We start from the raw sequence: 25,792 nt of genomic DNA, 5'->3' as shown, positions 1-25,792 counted from the left end.
ATGTGCTGCGAAAGGGGACAATCAAGCAGCATTTTGTGAAGTATGTTTTAATCCTTCAAGTTCAACAACATGGGATTCCGGGCAGTCTGTTGAGAAGGTTCCAAAACACAAAACCCTTTCTTCACACTGATTTACTGGATCTCATGGCAAAATTTGATGGTGTGATATATACAGGATTTTTAAAGGTTTTACAGGATTTTTACATCACACAGAGGCATTTGCTTTATTTGGTCACGAAATTCAAAGCTCTAAACAAAGTGAAATGTCTGGTGCCACTGCTACCTGTACAGTCCACGTGGTCATGCTCACTTTTGCGTCACTTCGGTGCTTTGTGGCATTCACCCCTTGCAAACTAACATTTCAGCTTTGAAGTTTGCACCACTGACTATGCTTTTGTTGAAAGATTATTTTCAGCTTATAAGATGATCCTCTCAGACAAAGTTGCAGAGTAGGACTTTGGATAACATGAGAAACGATTGTTGCCTAACTATACGTCGAAGAGGGGAATTAATAGCAAATTTCCAAGGGAAAGTTCTGCCATCGCCATAGGGTTAGGCAACACACATAACGTTATGCAAGATAGTGCATATTTCAGGATATAGGTATCCCATTTTCACAGTATTATTCATGAATTTTGAACTATTTTAAGATCTTTTTGAACCTACTTCAGGATTATTCGAGCCTAACTTAAGATTTTAGAACCTAAAAATCGGAGATCTAGTTATGAGTTACATCAAAGCAGTTAAGTTTAAGTCTTTCAAGAAATGAATCTCCTCTCAGCTGAGAAAATGTAATTGGGCTGAATGCTGAAAAGTTGTTGAAAGAAGCAAAATGCTCAGAAAGATGCAGATTAGAATCTAGGCTCAAATTAGAAAACTTCCCAATGTCATGATTGAAATGCTTTGGGAGAAAAATCCCCTTGAAACATTGGCATAACTTGGCAGAGCAAGGGGGCGCTTGCCCCTCCAAAATGTTCAGGTTCATAAAAATTCACAAGTTAATTGCACTTTTGCTAACCTCCTGGGCACAAGGAGCAAAGTTATGAGTAATTTTTATGCATAACTCTGTTTCTGAAAGTTAAAGCCAAACCAAGATTTACTAGGTCCCAAGTTATGCCCATGTTGTAAAATATTGATTTGTTCATGGTGTAACTTGTTTGGATCAGAATATGATTGACTGATGGATAAAAGAGAGTGACACGTTGTGCTCGAAGTTTTACTCAGTGCAAACAAGACTTCAGGGGACTCAAGTTCTCAGAATTTTTGTCCAGTCATGACAACCTTTTAGAAGGAACATGAGTTCAGCCAATACGCAGCTGTGTCCAATATTCAGCTTTTTATATATAATGCATGCACGTGATATTTGAATAGAATGAAATATATAGTAAAGAATTCTACAGGATTATATCATATCACTGCAGCATATAAGAGAAACTCGTACCTGAAAGAAGTTTGAAGGTATTTATTATAGAGGAACTACACTCTCGTTTCTGTTTTCAAGCATGTTTCCCAGAAGATTTGAATAGGGGTCACCAATTTCTGTGGTAGATACGTTACCCTGTTTTATAATACGTAACACAGTATGCACACAGACAGCACACGCTTTAGCTGTAAGTTCTCGACTCGGAGAAAACACTGTTTCAGCACGCACTTCTTCCGACGCCAATTCCTTGAAGCAAGAATACACTAAGATTTCTTTACACATAGATTTCTGTCTTGTGAACGTAATATTTTACCCTTGGTGCCTGTACTACTTGTAATAGGTTAAGAGAGCGACATTATTAATTTAATTTGATTTACTTTATTTTATTTAACTTTTCTGTTACTTTTGGCTAATTGCAAAGATGGGAATGAGTGATGATATGATGAAATTGATGGATGGACATTCACAAAATCCATGTCCAGGCCGGGATTTGAACCCGGGATCCCTGGCGTCGTAGCGCGATATGCTAACCACTCCACCAGGGGAGCCGGCGTGAAATTATTAAGTAACACTCGCGGAACACACACTATTGAATAACTATCGAACATAAGGGCTAGACTTCACAGCATGCTACGAATCCAGGGGTCCCGGGTTCGAATCCCGGCCCGGGCATAGGTGTTTGTAAGTGTCCCTTCATTAATTTCATCACATCATCATCCATCCTCATCTTTGCGATTAGCCAAAGGTAGCAGAAAAGCAAAGTAAAGTAAACCAACATTTAATCAATCAATAAGGGCCATATTGAATTGTCTCACAACTGTTCTTCGTGGCGTACGAGTACAATTATCTTACACCACCCTTGTTACGAAAACGCTGAACTGAAAGTGACTCAGACTCGTAATGTTCGTAAACGCTCACGACAATGAAGGGCCATTGTTCATATTCAGCCGAATTTGACACCCATAGCTTTACCAGGACCCAACTCAGCGGCGTTCAAAACAAGTTGGCAAATAAAAAAAACAGACAGAACACTGAAGGAAAACGAAGGGTCATGGTGTGTGTGTAGAGACGCGCTGTTTCCCTTGTTTCTTCGAGAAACGATATCTCCGGCTGTAGGCGATGGAAATGCATGAGACTTGGACAGTCAGGTTCATAATGTCGTGTCCCATGCAATAATGAACCTTAAAGTGGTGAGTTTTATAAAGAACTTCTTGCATGCAAAAAAAATTACAGAACACGGCGCTTAACTTGCTCGCCACGGTTTCCTAACTGTACAACGTTGCACTCCTGCTATTGGCTGGTCGCCAAGGACACGCTCTCCGTAACTCCGCCTGATATCGCTTCTAAAACCGTGCGTCGTACTATAGTTGATAGAAAACAATTAAGCGAACTGTGGGATGTCATAAAAACTTTCAAAGAGGTGAGGATTACATTAAGAAAATTGTGTTCTTAACATGAAAGAAGAAAAGAACAATAGGAAAAATAGAAAAATGGATCATGAAGTTAATGAATTAGAACAAAAACAACAAAAAGTAAAAAGCAAACTAGATTTGCAAGAGACAGCATTGCAGACTGTATAACATTTGAAGCAGAAATGTGGTGTGTAATTATTATAATAGTGTTATTCATACTCCAATGTTTATTGTAAGTGGCTGTGACTCTGGGAACTAAACTAGAGTTTCCAAGGCAATTATAATTACAATGCAAATGTGTATCAGAATTTTATCTTGGACAGGTAAGTTATTAGATTGACTGTCCACAAGATATTTCTGAATCTGACACTAATTGCCCAAGGTAGAGCCTCCATTAAACAAGAGGCCCTGTACAAACTATACATACAAAGCCCTTATATTTTGTAGGTAAATTTCTCGTATCGGACAAACGGATTTCATCAAATTTACAGGAGAAATTACTTACCGAATACAGTTTCTTTATACTTGTGGAAGTTCGGGGAAGTGTTTTCTCGCATCGTCCATTGAATTTTGCCGGTAAATCATCTATTTTTCGATATAAATGTGTGACCGATGCACGAAAGCTCTTGCATCCATTTACTTCCAGGTGGATGTAGCCTGTGTGTGATGACGTAATCCCGGTCAGTGTTTCCAAACACGTGTTTTTGTAACTGAAGAAGGTACGTTTCCGCAAATGGTTCGTGGGGCTATGTGTTAATGTCAATGGTTCATGGGGCTATGTGTCATTGGTTCAATGGGGCTATGCGAGAATGGTGTGTGGGGCTACGCATATTTTTTTCGAAACCCATTTTAACTATTGTAACCTATACGTGACCCTACCTAACCTAACCTTACCGGAAATAGTTCGTGGGGCTATGCGTCAATGGTTTGTGGGGCTACATAGGTATTTTTGGTTGCAGTGGGGGTGGAAACACTGCATGTCGAGTACGGTAGTACAGCGCCTTGAATAACGTAGTGTGGAAAACGACCCAAGAAACTAGTTCCCCAGACGGATGACAAACATAGATGGCAGTGCGATCGAACCAGGTGCTAATTTTGTTATGAAAGTAATGCGGCTTAGTTAGTTTTGGGAATATATTGTGTAGATTTGTTTGTCTAGAAAGGCGGTAAGTGAATTGATGGAAACAGTTATATTTGTGGAGTGATTTGCAGTCACGAAATGACATTAATTTGGAAAGAAAAGTAAAATAAAATTAATAAAAAAAAAGCATCCGTAACACAAGAAGAAACATATTGTGTACTAGAGTTTTATTTTTCTATGTTATTAGAATATAAATAGTATCCTGAGAGATATTACATACCGAGGCAACAAACCACACGTGTCGCTTGGAAGCGAGCAGTCCGTAATCAATGCATCCTTTCGAACCGTAGGGACACAAGGTCTGACTGCACCGTTTCCTCAAAGAGTTTTTACACCAAAGCGACACGCGACAAACGATACGAGGATTTTACACCAAAGCAACACGGGTCCTTCGGTCCAAGTCAACTTTCATACCGAAGCGAAGCATGTTGCTTGGAAACGAGCCAATCGAGAGCAACATTTCAGATGGTAGCAGCATGACGGGAAGCACAGGCCAGCGTTCGGTTGGTGAAATCCTCAAGTGATAAGTGTCGCATGTCCCTTGTCGCTTTGGTGCACAATCTCCCTAAAGCAAGACACTCATTGCATCGCGCATGCGCGAACAACAAACCACGACAACATGTTGCAAGCTATTGAGAAAATGGCCCAGTTTGAGCGACGCACAAGTGACAAAGCGACCCCAGATAGCACGTAAGTTAAAAGTAAGTGTGCACTAGATTCGATTTTCTCTTGCAAGACTTGCCTGACGTTTCAAGTTGGATGCAAGTTAAATGTAAGTGTGCAAGAATCATGAGTTTGCAGTTTAAGTCCACATAATTTTGCAGCAAGTGATCACATGCTAATTTGCTTTTCCAATGGTCTGTCAAACTTGCAACAATGCTGCAATGCAAATCACCATTAGTATCCAGTCCAGATGGTGCACTTTGATTTAGTAATTGGCGCACCATTTTTATTAATAAATAGTGGCAGCGATTAGTAGGGGCAAGGCGGCAGTTGTCTCCCATTTTCAACTTTTTTTTCCCACATTATGAGCTCTTAATGCCCTCCCAGTTTTCTCTCCATCCTGCACACTCTTACTAAAAAGGGTATTTGAAAGGTCCTGTAAATTTTTGTAAATTGTAAGTGACTTTTTAAGCGCACATTTGAAGTGATATTTGGTAATATTTTGCCATTTTTAGCAAAACTTTATCAGCTTCTACAAAAATGTATTTGTTGATTGATTGAGTTGGTGTTTTAAGTCCACTTTATGCACAATAAGGCTAATCGAGACTGGGTCTACAGTTTAAAGTGGGATCCAATCCACTATATGTGCCTCCACCAGGACCCCTTGATTACAAGGCGATGACGCTACCTACTAGGGGTGTGCGGGACAGAATTTTTTGTGTCGGGACGGGAATTTTTTTAAATCCCGATATTCGGGACAAAGAAAACTCGCAATTTCTCAACAAAGTCGGGACATTTTCTGGACGGGAGATGTTCAAAATTTCCCGAAGCTCTGGAAATCTCGAATTCTACACGTCATTTTAATTTGTTTTCGGATTTCTGGTACAAAAACGAACAATTTTCGATAAGTTCCAGACATTTACAATGGTTATAACTTACTAGAATGATACAAAAAGTAGTACTTCTGAAATAATAAATAGAATTATCCCCCATCGTAAGCCCGACTACTCGGGATCCCGAAAAGTCGTGAATTATTTTCCCGAAGTTGGGATCGGGACGGGAAATTATTTTCCCGATCGCGATCCCGCACACCCCTACTACCATCTACTACCTACCACTGCGCCATCGGGGAGGCATACATAAATATATTTGATTTTTGGGTACTTTAGTATGATACGGACTACCTCATTTCAGACCGTCTGTTTTCTGGGAAAGCAAAAGAAACACTTATGGACATAATATTACACTGTATTTGAAAGTTTACAAGATATAAATCATACAATTTTTGGTTAGGTTATGTTAGAGGTAGTCCGTACAATACTAAAGTGTCGATTTTTGTGATGGCATCTTTAAAGACGGCACAGATGATTAGAGTACTATTTATGTGTATACTATTCTGATTCTTGTTAAAAGAAAATAGGTTACACCATGATGAAATGAATATGTTCAAGATATATTTGTCATGTAGAATTGCTCATTAATGAAACCAAGAATGTATTTGTCATGTAGAATTGCTCATTAATAAAAGATGAATGCTAGAGAACGCACACCATTTCTTTTTTCTTTTGTTTTGTGATGGCGGCATGGTCACAAGTATTTCAAACAAAAATCTTTCGTGTCATTTATCAAGCCGTTTAAACGAGAAAGAAGAATTTAGTGGCATCACTAAGGTAAGTAAATCATTATACAATTCATAAGTAATAATTGAAACAGGTTTCAAACAATTCAGTAAAAAACGTACACCTATGTGAGATACCAAACATTACCGTACAGTATATATTTTCACAATACTCTTAGCAGTGTGTGGAAAAATGACAGAAATGATGATGATAAAAATAATAATTCCTTTATTTAGCGAGCGAGATTCTTTTATGGCTTTTGTTAAGTCAAGGAGTTAGATTGGTAACACTTTACTATAGCGGAGACACCTATCAATGATTTATTTCGCAATTTTTTACATTGCTAACGTACTATTCTGGGCTAGAGTCTAGTAGTTTACGTCCTTCTTGCCCACTCCTTCTTACCCGTTTACGTCTTTCTTGCGCACTCCTTGCCCGTTGACAAAACCGTGCTAGCAGACAGGCTGCGCTCCAGCATCCGTAGAGTAATTAAGTTTTTCTTTTTACACTTTCTGTCACTAACCATTCACGGGAACGAGGTATGCCTACGAGGTTAGGTTAGGCCTGTTAGGTTATGTTCCATTAGCATTCACTTCACCCCTAAATATGTGCTTCATCATCGAAAAATGTCCTCAGTACGTTCAATCACGCATATCTGGACAACATCGGTTTTTCTCGATTTTCCCCTCCAGGAAACCTTTCCTCGCCTTGGGATTTACTTTGTTGAATTCCTTATAAAATAACCTTTCCAACGATATATGACACGTATTCCTCAGGAAAAGGATGTAAACTAGACTCTTACCCTATTCTGCATTGCGGAACATTTCTTTAGGTGAAATAATGAATTTATAACGAAAATAATGTATATTTCTTACATTAACGAGTACTTACTGTTGTTCCTTATTTCCCACAAACCATCCACGGGTATCCCCAAAAACCATTGACGTTAGCCCAAAAATTCACGAAAGCCCCACGAACCATCACGGGGACGAGGTATGCCTACTAGGTTAGGTTCCATTAGCACTCCTTTCGTTCAATTTAGCATATACGGACAATATGAGAGCGTATTGTGCTCTCGTGCAGAAAGCAAATGGTGGTGGCAGCAATAGCGCATCGGAAATAGATTTTCGTAGAAAACCACATGCATTCGCATTAAAATGGATCAAAACTACATTCCCGAACATCAACAACGCTATAGAAAATTATTTGCGTAAGTACTTTCTCCTGTAAATTTGAAGAAATCTGTCTCCGGTATAGTAAAGTGTTATCTTTGTTTCAACAGAGTTTTAATTGAAGTATTTGTTGCAAGTTTGGGTAACGCTTCCGATTGTTTTATGATTTCTCCTAGCACAAAGACTGCATGTACGTTGGTAGAAACCAGCCAGTCAGCCAACATGGTGGGTATTTGGAATGTCATGCAGACAAGAAGATCTGTAGCGGAATTGTTAAGGTCTTTATGTATTTTCTTCGCATTTATGGCATCTTAGCAATTCGATATATCTTTAATTGAAATTGTATGATGCATTTACGTGATGAACTTTTGAGAACTGCAAAATAACTACAGTACACGTGGTTCGTTAATTTGTCAAATCTGGAAGTTTTGCAATATGAAAAAATTTATAGTTCGCCCAGGCATGTAAGTCAATCCGACGGTGTATTATCGTATGAAGGTTTGAAATTGTGGTAAAGTAACTTGAAAGGTAGTCTAAATAATTCTGTTCATCTTCAAATAACCACTAATTAAATAATGTTTTGAAGGAAGACACACTAAGGATTTTTTTTACTTTAGCTATGTAAAAATACAATTCTGCGCATTAGAAATTCGCGATATCGTCCTAGAAGCATAAAATCTTTTAGGCGAACCCAACCACCACTGAACCTGCAAATCACGTAAGATTCCCTCACCAAGATACACGATTGTAGTTTTGTAAGGTAGTAACCGTTACTTTTGTTTTATTGCAATTTCATCATGCTACGTATGTAATTTTGTTAATTTTCTGTGTACACACTAATTTTGGCCTCCTAATCACGAATCTGTTGTAAAAAAGCCGGGGGTCACGTCTGGAAATTGTACATTTTGATGAAACATTGTTCGTTAGCCCCACGAACCACTCACATGAGGTTAGGTTAGGTTCCATTAGCATTCATTTCACCCCTAAATTGATCGAAAAAATAGGGTTCGTACTAAAATTGAACATCATAAATCATTTTATTATAAAACAAAGGTGTGGTTGGAAATAATGACAGGAGTTTACATTTTCGTTCGTAAAACTACGCATATACACCTATATATATATATATATATATATATATATATATATATATATATATATATATATATAAATCAATCTGCTTTTTTTCAAATTTCCAGACGTTTGTCAATTCGCTCCTTTCGATTTACATATAATGCGGAGTTTTGGAGATTGCTTACGCCAACATGTTTGAAGATTTTGCTCAATGCATGCTTTGGGTTAGGTTTAGTGCCCTTAGCATTTTAATAACCTTAGATACTTTCCAAAAAAAAAAAGTTCTAAATTACTTCATTCATTCGGACTAGTCTAAGACAGTTTCAATGGAGAATGCCTTGTCAATGGGCAGCCCGCATGCTTGCATAATGTAATTTTTTATGTTGGTGGGGGGAAACTTTTTTTTATATATATATATTGCTAGTGTCGTAGAGGCTTGAGCATTTTACATTATACTCAGTAAATCACTGTTCTACTTCACAGCAAATTATGAAATAACAATAATGTATATAATTCAAAATCACGACAATGTTCTCTGATGTGTATACTTATTATTTGCACTGAATAAATACATTAATTATGCACCAATTACTATGATTCGAACTATATGCAAAAAACGTCCTTGTTATCTCTTTTCAATTGTTTTCAACAACTGGTTGCTACGCAACAAAACAGTATGATATAACATTTCCTTCTTTTTCTTTTACACAAGAAGTGATTATACATTTTACAATTTGAAAACAGTCACAACATTCTCCCTCCTTCGGAGAAAAATTTTAGAACATCGGTTTTAAAATTTTTAGATAACATGAAAAACTACAAAGAAAACAGACTTTCTCCTGACATACATATTGTCATTAATTAACAAAGAAAATATTTAAAACATATCATAATTATTTAAAACATATTAACATTTCTTAATAAAAGGCTGTTGAAATCTTTTGAAATTACTTAAGTTTACATAATTCGTCCTTTCTTTCCTGACTGCAATTGAATTTCTTTAAATTGGATACATTATGTGTTTGTACAGTTCTCTTTCCATCCAACGATAACAATTCACAACAGTTACCATTAATTTCTTTAACTAAATATGGACCAAGCCACAAGTCCATAAATTTGTGTATTCGTTTACACTCAGCACTGCTTTGTCCATGGTTTTTGACTAATACTATATCATTTGTCTCTATCCTTGTGTATCTATCACTAGTTTCCTTAGGCTTGATTTTATATTTTTCCTTCAAACGAGATTTGGCAATTAAACATTTATATTTCCAAGGAACTGCTTTCAATGTCTCAGGCCAATCAATTTGGTTTAAAACAGGATCTCTTATTTCATAATGCAAGAATAATTCATTTGGAGTGTATCCCGTTACTTCAGATACGGAGTTATTTAATAGTCCTAAAACAAAACTTAAATATTTTGACCAATGTTCATGATTTTTGCTTATGTAGAGTCTTAAAAATCTAATTAACTCCTTGTTGTATCGTTCAATAGGATTGGCAAACGGAGAATAAACTGAAGTTGTGATATGCCTTATTTTAAATTCTTCCACAAAAGTTTTCCATTCTTGTGACTTGAATTGCGAACCATTATCAGACAGTAGACTATTACTTCTCTAGATGTTGCTTTCCTTAATGGATATGCCATAAGAAACTTAGACATTACATCTATTACAGTCAATATAAATGTGTAACCTTGAGATTTCGGAAGTGGTCCAATCAAATCAACTGAAATCAAATAATGTGGACTGGTAGAATAAACGTGTAAATCATCCTTTTCATTTTTCAAAACAGCTTGTTTAGTTCTGGCACAAGTTAAACAATTATTCAAATACTGTTTAATACTAAAGTTCATCTTTGGCCAATAATATAATTTCTTACATTTACTGAAAACTTTTCTATATCCAAAATGTCCTTGCAAATCATGCAGTTTATGTAAGATTTTCGGTATTAATGAAACTGGCACAACTAATCTCCAATTATCTTCAGAAACACATTTTAAAAATAAAATGCTATCTTGGAAAGCATACTGAGTCTTACAAGACTTGGAAAGATTTCCGTTCTCTATCTTCTGAATTAAAGCACTACAATATGCGTCACGATGTTGAGACTCCTTCCAGAATTCCAAAGTATCTTCTTCAATAATATCCCATTTTAAGTTATTAATAAACAACTCGGATAAAGAAATATTTCCTGTAGTAGTATCGGGATATCGACTTAATGTGTCAGCAGCTTGATTGTTTACCCCCGAAACATGGTGGATATCATAATCAAAACCTTGCAGTTTTAAACACCATCTATTTAAACGTGGATTTAAAGTTCTTGCTGACTCCAGCCAAGAAAGAGATTTATGATCTGTGAACAAATTAATTTTAGTTCCGGCTACGTAAATATAAAATTTCTCAAAAGCAAAAATAATTGCTAAACATTCGATTTCATGTGTACTGTAAGATAACTCATTACCACGAAGAACTCTACTTGCATATTGAATAATCCTGGGGTTATCTTCTGGTGTGTCTCCATTTTGCCATAAAACACCTCCAATACCTTTCTTTGAACCATCTACATTTATGTTAAAAGGTTTAGAAAAATTAGGCTGTGCTAAAGCTTCTGGAGATATAACCAAATCACGTAACCTTTCAAAAGCTTCTACATGCACTTCCTTCCACGTCCAGAGAATATTCGACTTTAGAAGTTCATAAAGCGGATGGGCAACTTCTGCAAATTTATTCACGAATTTTCTTCTCCAGTTAACTAAACCCAAGAATTTTCGAAGTGACCTTTTGTTATTTGGTGTTGGAAAATTCATTATAGCAGAATTCTTGTTACTATCTACCTTAATTTCATTTCCAGAAACAATATGTCCAAGAAAAGCAATTTCTTTAGAAGCAAATTTGCACTTTGAAAACTTGATGGACATATTAACATCTTTCAATTTTTGCAGAACAGCTTCCAGGTGTGTTAAATGCTCCTGCCAAGTTTTACTAAAGATCAAGAGATCGTCTAAATAGCAAACAACAAAGTTGTTGAATTCTCTCGTGAAAATTTTGTTCATCCTGTCTTGAAAAATGGACACAGCAGATCGTATGCCGAAGGGAAGATATCGAAATAAATATTGTCTACCACGATATGAGAAAGCAGTATAAAGATGTGATTCTGGAGTTAATGGGATCTGGAAATAGCCACACGATAAATCAATAGAAGAGAAATATTTTGATCCCAAAAATCGTAACATTTCATGAATTGGTTCAACTCTAACTTGAGGACTGATGACATGCTTATTCAAATTTCTAAAATCCACTACTGGTCTCCATAAACCACCTTGTTTTGGCACAATGTGTAGAGGATTTAAATATGGGGAAGATTCTTGATATATGATACCCCAACTTTCCCATTTGGCGAGTTCTTCTTCTAAATTCTTTCTCCTAGAAATTGGTATAGGATAAGGTGCCGTAGCAATAGGTACGATAAATATGGTTCTACCTTGGCATGTCTTGGTTTGTCAGAAAATTGTTCATGATAATTCCATAAGAGTGAAAGTAAATAACGTTTCTGTGAATCACCGATATCTTCAATTGCAAATACTTTATCGTGAATATCCCTCTGAGAAGGCATATAATTTGCTTCAATATCTAACATATGTACATATTTTAACATCCTACATGACTGAAATTCATTCTCAGTTATATCAGTATCATGCTTCACACCAGATACAAGCTTGTCAGATTCAACACTTATCGTACTAGAATTCTTATTATCTAATGTTGTACACACTTGCTTTCCTGATGAAGTTATTAAACTTATATTCTGATTCCTAAAATCCACAATTGCCTTGTACTTTCGTAAGAAAGGAACACCTAAAATAATGTCTGCATTAAGTTCTTTTAAAATGAAAAATTCCATTGGAAAGTATTCGCAGTCAATCTGAATATTTATCGTCTTACAACCGACAATTTTGCACCTTTTATTTCCAGCAAATCCAGATAGTCTAATGTCATCCACCTTGTCCAACGTAAGATTACCAATACATGATGATATCTTACACCAAACCTCATAATTCATAACATTTGCTTGGCTACCACAATCTATTATACAAATGATAGGCAATTGACATACAATTCCATGTACAATTGGAACTTCTGTTAAAGGTACAGGAATATCTTCATCGTTAATAACCCAGTCAGGTTCATCCTCAAACCATTCTAACAAAAAATTAATTTGCAAGTTACTTAATGCATTTTCATTCGAAAATTGCATAGAATCACAAACATTAAATAAATCATTTGACTCTTCCTTGTGCCTCTTGTAGGTAGTGCAGAGGGAAAGAGGCTCTTCCGACTGCCACTTTAATTTAAAGTAGACTGCCTTTCCAACTGCTGTTGCATAACATCATTAAATTGTAAAGACTGAACACCAGAAGTTTGATTTTGAGTCAAATTAGGATTTACAGCAGTATTAGATGTACTCGTCATTATATTACTTTGCATATTGCTGGGCTGATTCCTCATTGTGTCACTCACCACTGGCACATCTCGATTTTGTGGTGGACAGTTTTCGTAAACAGAGGGAAACAAAGATCTGTTACTATTAAAGTAAACATTCCTAGAAAATCTGTAATTAGGCTGTCTAAAATTAAGACCATTATCTTGTCTGGAATTCTCATTCGGGATATTTCTATTATTATTACGGTAAAACCTGCCAGTTTTGTAAAAATTCCTAGGAAACATCTGATTTCTATTCCGTCGGAAATTTCCAAAATTAGTAGCATTACTTTCATTATATCTTGAACTCATAGATTGGTTTACATTGTCTGAACTATTTCCAACAGAGGCATCCAAATTATCAGAAGGCAGAGTTTGAGTAGAAGAAGAACTAGTACTTCTTGCTTGTCGAATATTTACTTGTCGTACATTTAATCTTTGATGTTCATTCTTCTTAAGACCTTTGTTAGACTTGTCGCAATCTAAATCTTCAGGTAAATGCATAAGTCCTTTCCTACTAGTTCTAATAACATCTAATTTACGAAGCATATTTGTAAGCTGATCCATCGTCTGAACACTATGACAAGCGATATTGTTAGCAACATTATCAGGCAACTGGCTCATTATCAATTGTATAACATCAACATCATTCGGATTGTTCACTAAATTACAATATGTAGAATGTGTTTTTAGTGCAAAGGTTTCTAAACTTCCATGTGCATTTTGGTCGTATTTTTGATTCCTTAAAACAGTTAACTGTGACTGTAACATTTCAGGCGAAGCAAACTGCTGAATAAACTTACTTTCGAAATCAGTGTAAGAACAGAAATATCTTTTGTGTGTTCTAAACCAATAAGCTGCTCGATTTGTAAAACAATTCTGAATGCTCTGCAATCGTTTATCAGCAGGCACTCCTATCAGATCTAATGTTGAGTTTAATTGTTCCAAGTATTCTCTTGCAGATTGCTTTTCAACTCGACCTGAGAACTTTGGTAATAAAGACAATTCATTTAACTTCAAATGTCTATCTTTCCTCATGTACAAGGGCAAAGAATCAGAATTCGGTCTTATATCTGTATTACAATCTTCTTGAAAATTATGTGCATCATTACAATTTTCTATTCCATTCACAAATGCACTATCATGAATGTTTGGTGACTGTTGATTACCAGCAAAATATGTGCAAGGGTAAGAACGATTAAACCTTTTCCTTCTAGACTCATCGTTATCATTATGAGAATCAAATGCTCTCTGTGTATTATTCATTCTTGAAGCTGTGTTATCAGACCTGTCTGGATGAAATTGAGTATAATTAGTAGAACCGGAACACCAAGTGCAAGGATAGTTTGTGTAATTCAAATTACAATATCCTCCATAACTGCGGAAGTCCTCTGGCCTACCTAACATATTTGATGTTGTTTCAGGAAAAGCGTTATTCGAGGAAACATCAATGTTATTCTCAGTTTGCACTCTGTGTTCGTTTAAAATACAACTAGATCTATTCATACAAGAGCAATTAGAATTTACTTGCGTCTTTCTAGCATTATGTAAACTAGATTGTTTGCGATTTTGCTTCCAACTTACATGCTTAAGATGCGGTTCCCTTACATAAAACGTCTTTACTTTAGTAGTATCCGTAGAGTTAATAGAACTTCCATCTGAACCACTCAAACCAGAATCATGATTATGACCAGTTCCAGAATGATGCCTTACATTTAATCTTCTCGATTGGCGATTTGCAACATTATCAATACCATGAACTTGAGTGTTTGTATTAGAATATTTGTCATGAGAAGTACCTGTAACAGTACAATCAGCACCACCATAATTTACATTAACTGGTTTCTGCATATTATTCTCAATGACATCAACATGCAATGCAAGCTGTTTCAAATTATTATCGTACTGATTAACAATTTCGAAACACTGTGAAACCTTGGAATCGAATGTTTCAACTTGCGAACAACAATCATCAAATCCACATTTGAGCTTACCTATATCGTCTTTTGCACCTTGCAAAGAACCTTCAATTTCATTTATTTGTTTCTCACGAAGATCTTGTATACTAAGAATGTCTGATATTTTACAGTCATAATTTCGCAAGCTTTCTTGCAACTTCTGGTTTAATTCTGCATTTGAACTTACACATGTTTCTGCTAAAGATTCGATTCTTATTGCTACATCAGAAGCCAACACGTCTATACGGTTATTAACCTGCTTAAAATCAAAATTCATAGATTCAATTTTAGACTGTAACTCGACATTGGAAGCTTCAATTTTGGATTTCAACTCTTCGTTGGAAGCTTCAAGCTGAGATTTTAAATCTTTGTTGGAATCTTCAAGCTGAGCTTTTAATTCTTCGCTGGAAGATTTCAATTCTCTATTGGAGGCTTCAAGCTGAGATTTTAATTCTTTGTTTGAATCCTCAAGGTGAGATTTTAATTCTTTGTTTGAATCCTCAAGCTGAGATTTTAATTCTTTGCTTGAATCCTCAAGCTGAGATTTTAATTCTTTGTTTGAATCCTCAAGCTGAGATTTTAATTCTTTGCTAGAATTAACTACCACAAACTGAATGCTCTTGATTGTTTCTAGCAGATCGTTAAAATTAGGACTAATACTCTCTTTGTAAGCTGACAATTCATATGGATTATAGCTAGGTTCACAAGATTTACAAAAGTAATTCTCTACCGTAGTAGAATAAATAGACCAATGAACAAGTGACAACTTAAGACAAGAAAAGTGAAACCATGAAAGACATTTATAGCACTGAACAAATCTGATGTCAGCTTTCGTATCACCACAACATTCCACACCTTGCGAGTACTGGTATCAGTCTTATCATCAGAATTAACTTCTTGACCTTGAACGTTTGTAAACGTTGCTAGATGTGTGCCCTCGTATTGCATAGCAGTCTTCTTTCTGCTACGAGATTTAGATGAATCTCTGGAAGACATTTTTCATTAACGAAAATAAACTTACACACTTAAATACTTGAATATAAATCAAATGCAGTTAGAATCCGCTTCAATCCCAGACCTACTGAGATTATATTTCACATCATTTATCCGAAGAACTACTTAACTTCAGAGTCCTGTCACACGGTCGCCACTTTTTGCTAGTGTCGTAGAGGCTTGAGCATTTTACATTATACTCAGTAAATCACTGTTCTACTTCACAGCAAATTATGAAATAACAATAATGTATATAATTCAAAATCACGACAATGTTCTCTGATGAGTATACTTATTATTTGCACTGAATAAATACATTAATTATGCACCAATTACTATGATTCAAACTATATGCAAAAAACGTCCTTGTTATCTCTTTTCAATTGTTTTCAACAACTGGTTGCTACGCAACAAAACAGTATGCTATAACATTTCCTTCTTTTTCTTTTACACAAGAAGTGATTATACATTTTACAATTTGAAAACAGTCACAATATGTATATATAAATCGAAATTCAAATGGTTCTCATTACTTTAGGAAGGTTCAAATTTGGTGTGCCAATTCTATGATAATTATTAGTCTTGGTAGCTGTTCAGATTTTTTTTTTCAAATTCTCCTAGCAAGATGACTGTCTATCATCGTAGAATTTTGGCAATCATTGTCGCACGAAATTTGAACCTTCCTTAAAGTGATGAGCACTGTTTGGATTTCGAAAAAAGTTATGTTGAAAAAAACAACTTAAAAATTACCTTACACAAGTAAGACTTTCCTATAGACAATGTATTTTCCATTGACAAGCAACTGTAAGTATCGTAGACTAGTGGGAATTAGTGTGGATGTAAATTTGATCCTTGGTAGAATGCATTTAGGGACTTTTGAACCGAACTACGAAAGCATATATTGAACAAAATCTTAACACATACTGCGGAGTTTAGTGATTACTTAACAGAAGTAAATCGGAATCGAACCATGTTAAAATTGCATTCGTAGTATGATGAAATTTCAATAAAACAAAAGGAACTTGGCCCTTTGGCTTTCCGCTAGGAGAATTTAAAAAAAAATCATAAAACAATCTGAAGTGTTACCAAAAATTGTTTTCCAGTCGATAATCCTCTTGCGTAAATTATGTTATTCTGTCAAAGAACATTGTTTTATGTCTTCTATGCTGCAAAGCTTTTCATTGTATACATATATATTTGAAATTATATGCTAATTGACCTTATCCTGTACAGTTTGCAACACTGCTTGCTGATTCTACTACAATTGCATTGCAGCCCTTGCCAATTAGGGTAAAGGAAGCTGGCATGTTATATGATTCAAGATCACCTTTTCCCGTTGTCATGTCCTGTGTCCACTAGGCCAAGGCTTTTGGGCAAAATTCACTGATGTTTTGTCAAATCACCATAAGATGCTGCTGAGGGTTTACATCTCAAAGACTATTGTGCTGGGAGGACTAAATTGAAGTTCATTCTTTTGAGATTGTAAAGCAAAATGAAAATATTTTGCAACTATAATGTTGTGGGCCAACACTCTTGTGGACAGTGCTCCCAACTTCCTGGTTTTTGGGCACCCCAAATGTTTCTTACAAAATTTGGTATGACTCTCCGATTTTCTTCATGTTAGTCACTAATTGAGGCCTCCTAATCACGAATCTGAAGTTAAAAGTTGTTGGAAACGTCTAGAAATTGCGAACCATTGGCGTGGTTAGGTTCGTTTCAGTTAGGTTAGGCAAACAGTTAAAATTTCGTGTCATGGTAGTATCAGGATCTAGAAATTGCAAATAATTGCGAACCATTGATGCAGGTTAGGTTAGGTTAGGCAAACATAGTTAAAATTTTGTGTCATGGTGGTATCAGGAATATATATATTTGCTTGTGAAACAAAAAATTTCGCGAAAATCGACGGTTTCCATTCCGAAAACTAACGCCTTATTTTTGCTTATTTTGCAATTTCTAGATGTTTCCAACAAATTTTAACTTCAGGTTCGTGATTAGGAGGCCTCAATTAGTGAGTATGCCAAATATGAAGAAAATCGGAGAGGGGTCCGGTCATCTCAAGTCGTTCCCGAAATTTGCTTGAAATCAAGAGACATGTGACAAGGTGACTTCCCCTATAGAGGCACCAGTGTTGTTTTTGCATTTTATAAATGGATCACTAAATATTAACCTGCTTTACAGTGAGATACTTGGGGGGCAGCTATTCAAATCCTGCTGACCAGGAGAAATTAATGTTTACTGCAACAAATGTGTCTGAAATTTTAAAAACTGTACACAGCAGTTGGCATTGCCCCTCCCCTCCTACTCTTTCAAAATTTTGAGGTATTTCAATCCCAAATGTGAACTTTGCTTCCATGGAGTGCACCCTGGACTTCTTGCAGACTAATGAAGCTCTGGCATCTGCACTTGTGGCCATATAATCATCTGCATGACTGTTTCGTTGTGTCGACCATATGTGTTTGTCCCTTCTCTTTCATCTTATTGCCAATCAATCTCGTCTTTTGCAGTTATTCAATATTGGCAGAAAAGTGAAGTAAAATAAACTGAATCATACTGCTTCCTCATTTTACTGTGTTTACTCATTTCCTATTAATGTTGGGGACTAAATTGTCTCTTTGCCTAAATCCCTCTATTCAGTCTCAATTTAGCTTGTGTTGCTAATTTCTGGTAAACTTGCATTCAAAGATATTCAATGTGAATTGTGCATTTTATCACACCTTTACTCTGGAGCAAGCCTATGCATAGTGTCGGAAAAGGGATTGGATTGAGTGGGCAAAGTGAAGCAGTAACACTGCTCTACCCTTTGAGCTGCCGTGCCATGGCACTACCCTTGGGAAAAACTCATACCTTGCCAAGTATTGTTAAATGAATACATTGATAGTTTACAGACAATGAGATTCGAATCTTGCAATCGGTCAAGCTGACGTGACGACCGCCCCAACTTCCTCACTGCATCGCCAGCTGTTTCGTCCGTACCCTCGCGAGGCAACAGTCCGTGCCACCCAAGAGCTGGCCTAACCCATGTACCTAACCAAGTTGACACACGTGCAGATGGTTGAAGAAGTCTCCACGAGGAACATTTCCACCATGAGCTGAAAACAAAGTGGCAGGGGGCGGGGTTAGCCCATAAGAAACCTGGCCTGGCGAGGGAACTTTCGCAGTGTTAACACGACACAGTTGTACCTTCAGGAAAAGTTGCTAAATACGACTGGTTTGTAAGACCCGTTGGGGAAGTAATTTCTGCCTACTTTTGGAGAAACGAACCTATAGTTCAAATCACAAACCCTGACACCTTCTGTAAACAAAACCACCTGCATGCAGAAAGCATTGCAAACTCATAGAAGTAAAATAATCCACACGAAAATCCAGCGTTGTTACAGGATTCATTAGTTGTTACAGGATTCATTACGTAAGGTAAAACAATGGCCAATTTGTAGTATGGAATACGCTGCCGCAAATGACATCTCACTTTAAACCCAATGCTCTTTCTTTGCATGCGAATTGAATATATTTTACTTGCATTTCTTTAGACAAAATGATATAACATGGTAATGTATATTTCTAAGGATGATATAGATAGGAGTGTATTTGAAATTTGTTTGTAGATTTTATGTAAATTGTATCTTATGTAAATAAAATATATAATGGGCATAAACAGCCATATGCATTGCTGTAAGTCCAATAAATATATTGATGATGATGACAAAGAAAGTTCGTAAATTTATTGCGGTTGGAAACTTTGACAAGCATCCTAATAACGATTTTTGTTCCGTCAAATATAGTGCACTTCGTAAAATAACTTGGTGACATGGCAAGGCAAGATAAGTGTGAACATTTTGTAGTAATATGCATTGTAACTTTCAATGAGCTTAGAGATTTGTGTACATAATGATATTTTATAACATTGGTTATTTTCTAAAAATAATCATGTGAACAGCAAGGAAGTAGTGCAACTTAGTAATATTGCCTGACTTATCCTTAGAAAAATAACATGCCGAGTTCTGTGCGTGCGGGAAGGTCTCAGTGTTCTCTGAGCTTGTTTTCAAAACACCAGCAAGGACAGCCTTTGAAAAGTGGTGAGAAACAGATTCTACTCAATATTTATGTAACGTTCTGTCAGAGGTATCTTGAGAAACCAGTAAATGAAGTGGTTCAGTTGGTATCCCAGTGCAGTGGTGTGTCAGTGTCTGCAGTTTTAAGGGTTATGAAAGAGAGAATGACCGGGAGAGTAACAATGTATGCGGCTGCATATTCGTCTGATGTTTTGAGAGCGGGTTCTGACATTCAGAGGCTCTTATATAAAATGAATAGGTGCGGCGAACTATGAGTGTAACAGCAGATGATTGCGGTCATGGATCAGCTGACGCGGAGTGATACATCAAATCGGTGAGACCGTTTGTTTACAGAAGGTGTCAGTGTTTGTGATTTAGACCTTAGTATGTTTCCAAAGTTAAATGAACATTTTTGATAATTGATAGATTAACCAAGAGGGCCATCCAGACTTTTTTGAAAATATAAAAGTAAAAAATCCTATGATGCGAGTTTCCTTTGGAATTTCGACAATTTCTTATCATAACAAAGATATTTTCGACATCCAGTTAGAATACGTGTGCATGGAGGAGGAAAAGGTGATAGGATGCAAAAAAGAAACCAAGCTAAAGGTTATTTCAAACAATCCTTCAGCAATGTGCCATGAAAGAATTAAAAGCTTTCTTCGCAGTGCCACTGTTGGGCAAGCACTCGAAGAAGGATATGCGAATGACGCACATGTGCGTCACTGGCAGCGAACGTGTTAAATCTTCCCAGTTGTATGTCATCCCTTTTGGGCGATGACAACAGTCTTTATCATGTATTTTACCTTTTTGAGATGAGCTGGTCTCTTCTACAGTCCGTGAGGATGCTTTTAATGATTGACTTTAATGTGTTGGGTGCAGGTCATTTTACAACCTTGCACTTTTAATTTTTCCCCAAGGGGCTTTTTACACCCTTGTTTTAACTTTTCAGGTCAGAATTTTAGGTAAGGGGAACATTTCCCCACATGCACTAAATGGCCTAAAAGTGCCGACGCACCCAAAACTTTCAATTCATTCATTCAAACACAGTAGTCTCAGTTCAAACCCTTTTATTGTAGGATACTGGAGTCTGAGTTAAACTCAGGCGAGGAAAGGTTTCTAAACTGGAAGAGATTCTGAGGTTATAATCCTCTGAAAGTGACTTTTTAAACATTATTCTTGTCTAGTTTACTGCACATTTTGTACTTCTTTGCAGTGACATGTTTAGTTGGTTACAAAGTGCAACACTGAGGTGTCTGTAGCGTTTGCACTATGTTCTGGTATGGTGTAGTGTTGTATATTGCCACGTGCTGCATACTAACCTATCAAATGAACCTTTAAAGCATTAGGCAGGTAGTTTGTTGCACTTAACCCTCAACTACAGTTGTGACGTCCCACGGACCGGTGCGTTCCTTTTGCTTTTTACCCTGTCATTAATTTTGACCTTGAGACTACCTATCTACTACGGTCCCGCGGACCGTGTTTGAGAGTTAAAATCACCGACGATTTATTATGATCAATAGACAAGATAATGGCAGATTTTTATTTGTGGCATATACTGAATATAGGGACCCGTGCTTTTGAAGAATGAATGTTAAACAATAACTAAGGACTAAATTCACGTTGATCAGCTGTGTGTAAATACTCAGTTAAGATATATTTTGGCTTAGTGAATTTGTTTTCCTTAAACTCGCAATATAAACAAAATATTATTTTTGAAAAGTTAGAAAAGAATGTTTTGCTCTCAAAACTATGTAATTGTGTTCAGTGAATAACAAAGCATACAACATGATTAAATTTACATCATTTAAAATATGTCCTGATATAGTTACATTCCTCTTTCCTTAGAGGTCCTGTGGACCGCATGACTGTGTTAGTGCCCGAAACGTTCACAACAGCGGTTAAGGGTTAAACACCGCTATTCTTGCATACCGTGTCTACTTTGTTGAATGCCAGCTGGCACTGTCAGAAAGTGCAGCAGACTAGATTGGACCATTGAGATTATATCAGCGTAACTACTCACTGGGAATTCCTTAAATTCCAGAAATTCTGTGTGAATTATTGGCTCCGTGAATTCTACGTGAATCTTCCTCCATAGACGTGAAAAACTGCAACTTTTATTAACCCTTGCATGTATAAAACCCTCATATGAGGTCTCGTATATTCATTATTGTATGCACCGCAAATTGAACAAAATTGCAACTGTTTGTGCATGGACATCTCAAGCGAGGTTGGTAGAAGTTCCTGATTCCAGCGGTAGGCGGCTGGTCCATTTTATTCCGGAAAGTAGACCAGCCTACCTGCATCAGGACACCTGTCTGAAAGGTGCTACAAGTTTGTTTCATTTGCAAAGGAAGAAGTCAGTATCAAAGATAAGAAAAATATTGTTTATATTCTTGTCTCCTAGAGGATACGTAGATGTAAAATTTTGAAGCTGAACTGAAGTAAATAATACAATTATTGAGAAAACACGTTGAGCTTCAAATTAGGTTACTGAGCAACAACGTTAAATTTTCATGAGAGACAAGGTGTCTCATTAGGCCTGCATGCATTTTGGATGTGTTTTGTAATTGTTACAAAGACAATGCAGAATCTTCTTCCAATTACCAAACAGGTCAAATTGTGTTCAGAGCAAAATAGGTTTTCTCCACTCTTTTTTTTTTTCAACTGGCGTCAATCTATTTCCTTGGATGTTCAGGATTCATTTGCAATTTCAGTTTACTAAAATGTTTACTAGCAGAAACCACTGCTTTACTTTGTAGATCATGTACATTTGCAGATCTAAAGGGATATAAATATGATAACTTCTACTCTATTTACGGCTCCCGACTAACCAAGTGGTTAGCATTCTCGCCTTTGATGCGAGCAGTCACAGGTTCTATTCCCGGTGGTTGCTCCAAAAATTTCGGTACTGACCCAACATTGTGCAGACAATTGGCAAGCTATTTCAAGAAGTAGCAGGCTCCTGTCACGAAAGCCAGAAAAGCAGTGGTGATGGGATCTGATGCGCTGACCACGCGTCACCCAATGAAAAGCTGCTCTGGCAGGCCCTGCCCCTTCAAGGGCTGTTGAGCCACGCAGTTGAGTTCTACTGTATTTCGTAGTTCATGGAACACATTATGTAAAATCAGCGTGGTTATTTTATAATCAACATGTTTGTCTACAAATGGAAATTGGTTGTGTGTTTCCCTTGTTTCAGGAACTTCAATGGCTCAAAAAGTAATATGTACAGAGGAAATTCAGCTTGTTTTAGATTACCCATTCGACTCAGAAGATGATTTTGTAGCAGATGACAGTGCTGATGAGACATATGTACCCAGGTTATCAGAAGAGCCTCTAGTTTTACCCACATCTCAGAACAAGGAAGAAGGTTCAAGTGAAGTACGTAGGATGGACACGGATGTATTACAAACCAACAGTAAACCTCCAAGAAAACGTAATCTTGTTTGGTTCTGTGGAAAGAATAATGAGTTTGCGAGCAACCCTGCATGGTGAAACGGTTGACACTGTGTCAAAATTGAATGTGATACTCCAGATGAATTTTTTTGCAAATTTTCCCTGTTCTGGATAGTATTATGTATCAAACTAATTTATATGCCAGCAGAAAGGCAAAGAAAATTTGAAGCTGACTTAGGGTGAGACCAAACAATTTCTAGGCATCTACCTTTCGATGACATATGTAAGGTATCCACGAATAAGAAGTTATCGGTCTGCCAACTCAGGATTACGTCTGTCAATTATTGCAGATCACGTGTCTGTGAATCACTTTGAAGAAATCAGGAAGTCTTTACATTTTATTGACAATGAAACAATCCCTGCAAATAACACAGATTGCCTTATCAAAATTCGTCCTCTCCTAAGAAAACTTCTTGAAACCTTCCATGATGATGCTGATCCTGAAGAATCTCATTCCGTGGACGAAATGATGATTCCTTTCAAAGGTCGCTCCAGCTTGAAGCAATATATCAAATCAAAACCAAAGCGATGGGGATTCAAAATGTGGGTAAGGGCAGAAGTGTCAGGTTATGTCTAATGTTTCGAAGCATATCAAGGTTCAAGTGGTGGAAAAGGAAAGCCTTCTCAGTTTGGTGTGGCAGGTGATGTGGTGATTCGTCTATGCCATGACATGTCGGGAAACAATCACAAAGTGTATTGTGACAATTTATTTACGTCGATGCCTTTGGTAATGGAACTAAAACTACAAGATATTTATGTAATTGGTACCCGCAGGTCAAACAGGTTGGAAGGAGCAGAAGCAAAATTGAAAAATGATAAAGAAATTAAGAAAAGAGAGCGTGAGAATGTGTGTGTGGCTACCTCAGCAGAAAATGTAACCATCATAAAGTGGCACGACAATAATATAGTGCGTGTTGTGTCTTCATTCGCAGGTTTAGAGCCAATGGACACTGTACAAAGATACAGCAAAGCATATGTAGTGCAGATGTACAATAAACACATGGGTGGTGTTGATAAGATGGACTTTCTCGTAGCCTGTACAGTCACAACATAAGAAACAACCATTGGTATATACGAATATTTCACCATATTCTCAACGTCGCCGTAGTCAATTCATGGTTACTATGAAAGGCCAGCGGAAAACAGGACATGGATCTATTGAATTTAAAAGTCAAGTTGCAACTGCCTTTATTTATCAAGATGAAAATTTGCAACAATTCACTCTTTCTATACCTTGAATATATGTCTAAATGAACGGAAGCTTCATATGAGGTGGTGACCTATTTTTAGCATTTGTTTGCCCTATATATTTCAAAATATGAAAAAAAGGTTGTCAATGATGTAAATTAGGTCAGTTTCATATATATAAACCTTTTGAACGACATTTGAATATTTTTTTCAAAATTCATGCATGAAAGGGTTAATGAAAATCTCATTCAATCAATGAATGCCTTGAGGCAAGTTTTTACTTTAGCTTTTATTTTTATCAAGGAAGGGAAAGAAAGCTGCGTGGAAAATAAAACATTATCTCCGAATCCGTTTATTTTGTTAGTGTCCGTTGCAGAACGATCTATCTGAGAGACTAAGATTATTGCGAGATAAGGTATCTTGAAGTTGATCATTCAAACTTAGAGTTTAAAATTCTTATACAATTAACAATTTTTCGTAGATTAGTTATCTTCGTGTATAACATTTGTGACTTGTGTTTGTAGATGTATGTGAAATGGCAAATTTAAAACTCTGCACCTTAAATTTTAAATATTAAGACTATACCGTTTATTTGAATTGAATTAGAATTTTTGGATACATTGAAATCACACAGACCTTTTATATTGTTACTACTATATATGTGCGGTGGGAAGGGATAACGTAAGGTTGAAATAGAAAAAAACATCTGCTTGTCTAACTAACTCCCTAGCCTTCTTAAACCCGAAGGTTCATGGCTGCAGCAACACAGGCCTTCCATCTGTCCCTATCTTGAGCAAGAACTATATACTCTTTTCCATCTCTACCGATTTCCTTTAGGTCTCTTACCATCAGGTTTCCCAACAAGAATCCTGTGAACTCCTCTTTCCTCTCCCACTCGTGCCACATGGCCTGCCCACCTAAGTCTTCTTGATTTAATTATTCTAATAATATCTGGACATGAATACAAATTATGTAACCTTCTCCACTCACCTGTCTCCTCATCCCTTTTAGGTCCAAAGATTTTCCTAAGGATCTTATTTTCAAATACTCTCAATTTGGGTTCCCCTTTCAATGTAAGGGACCAAGTTTCACACCCACAAAATACTACAGGCAAAATTACTGTTTTGTATATTTTAACTTTTAGTTTCTTAGATATTAAACGAG

General features: G+C 36.6%; 1 long non-coding RNA gene across 1 annotated transcript in view; it reads left to right on the top strand.

Annotated features, from left to right (window-relative positions):
- Positions 1-6,222: 6,222 nt before the first annotated feature.
- LOC145981871 (uncharacterized) overlaps positions 6,223-25,792 on the top strand; it is a 39,973-nt gene continuing 20,403 nt past the window's right edge. Inside the window, exon 1 of the long non-coding RNA XR_014440996.1 lies at positions 6,223-6,308. This is a non-coding gene — a long non-coding RNA (uncharacterized LOC145981871). The remainder of the gene's footprint in view (positions 6,309-25,792) is intronic.

Source organism: Lepisma saccharinum, chromosome 30 (assembly GCF_977018435.1).
Source record: "Lepisma saccharinum chromosome 30, izLepSacc3.1, whole genome shotgun sequence".
NCBI lineage: Eukaryota > Metazoa > Arthropoda > Insecta > Zygentoma > Lepismatidae > Lepisma > Lepisma saccharinum.
Note: the sequence above shows the minus strand (reverse complement) of the source record. Positions and strands in the feature narration are given on the sequence as shown.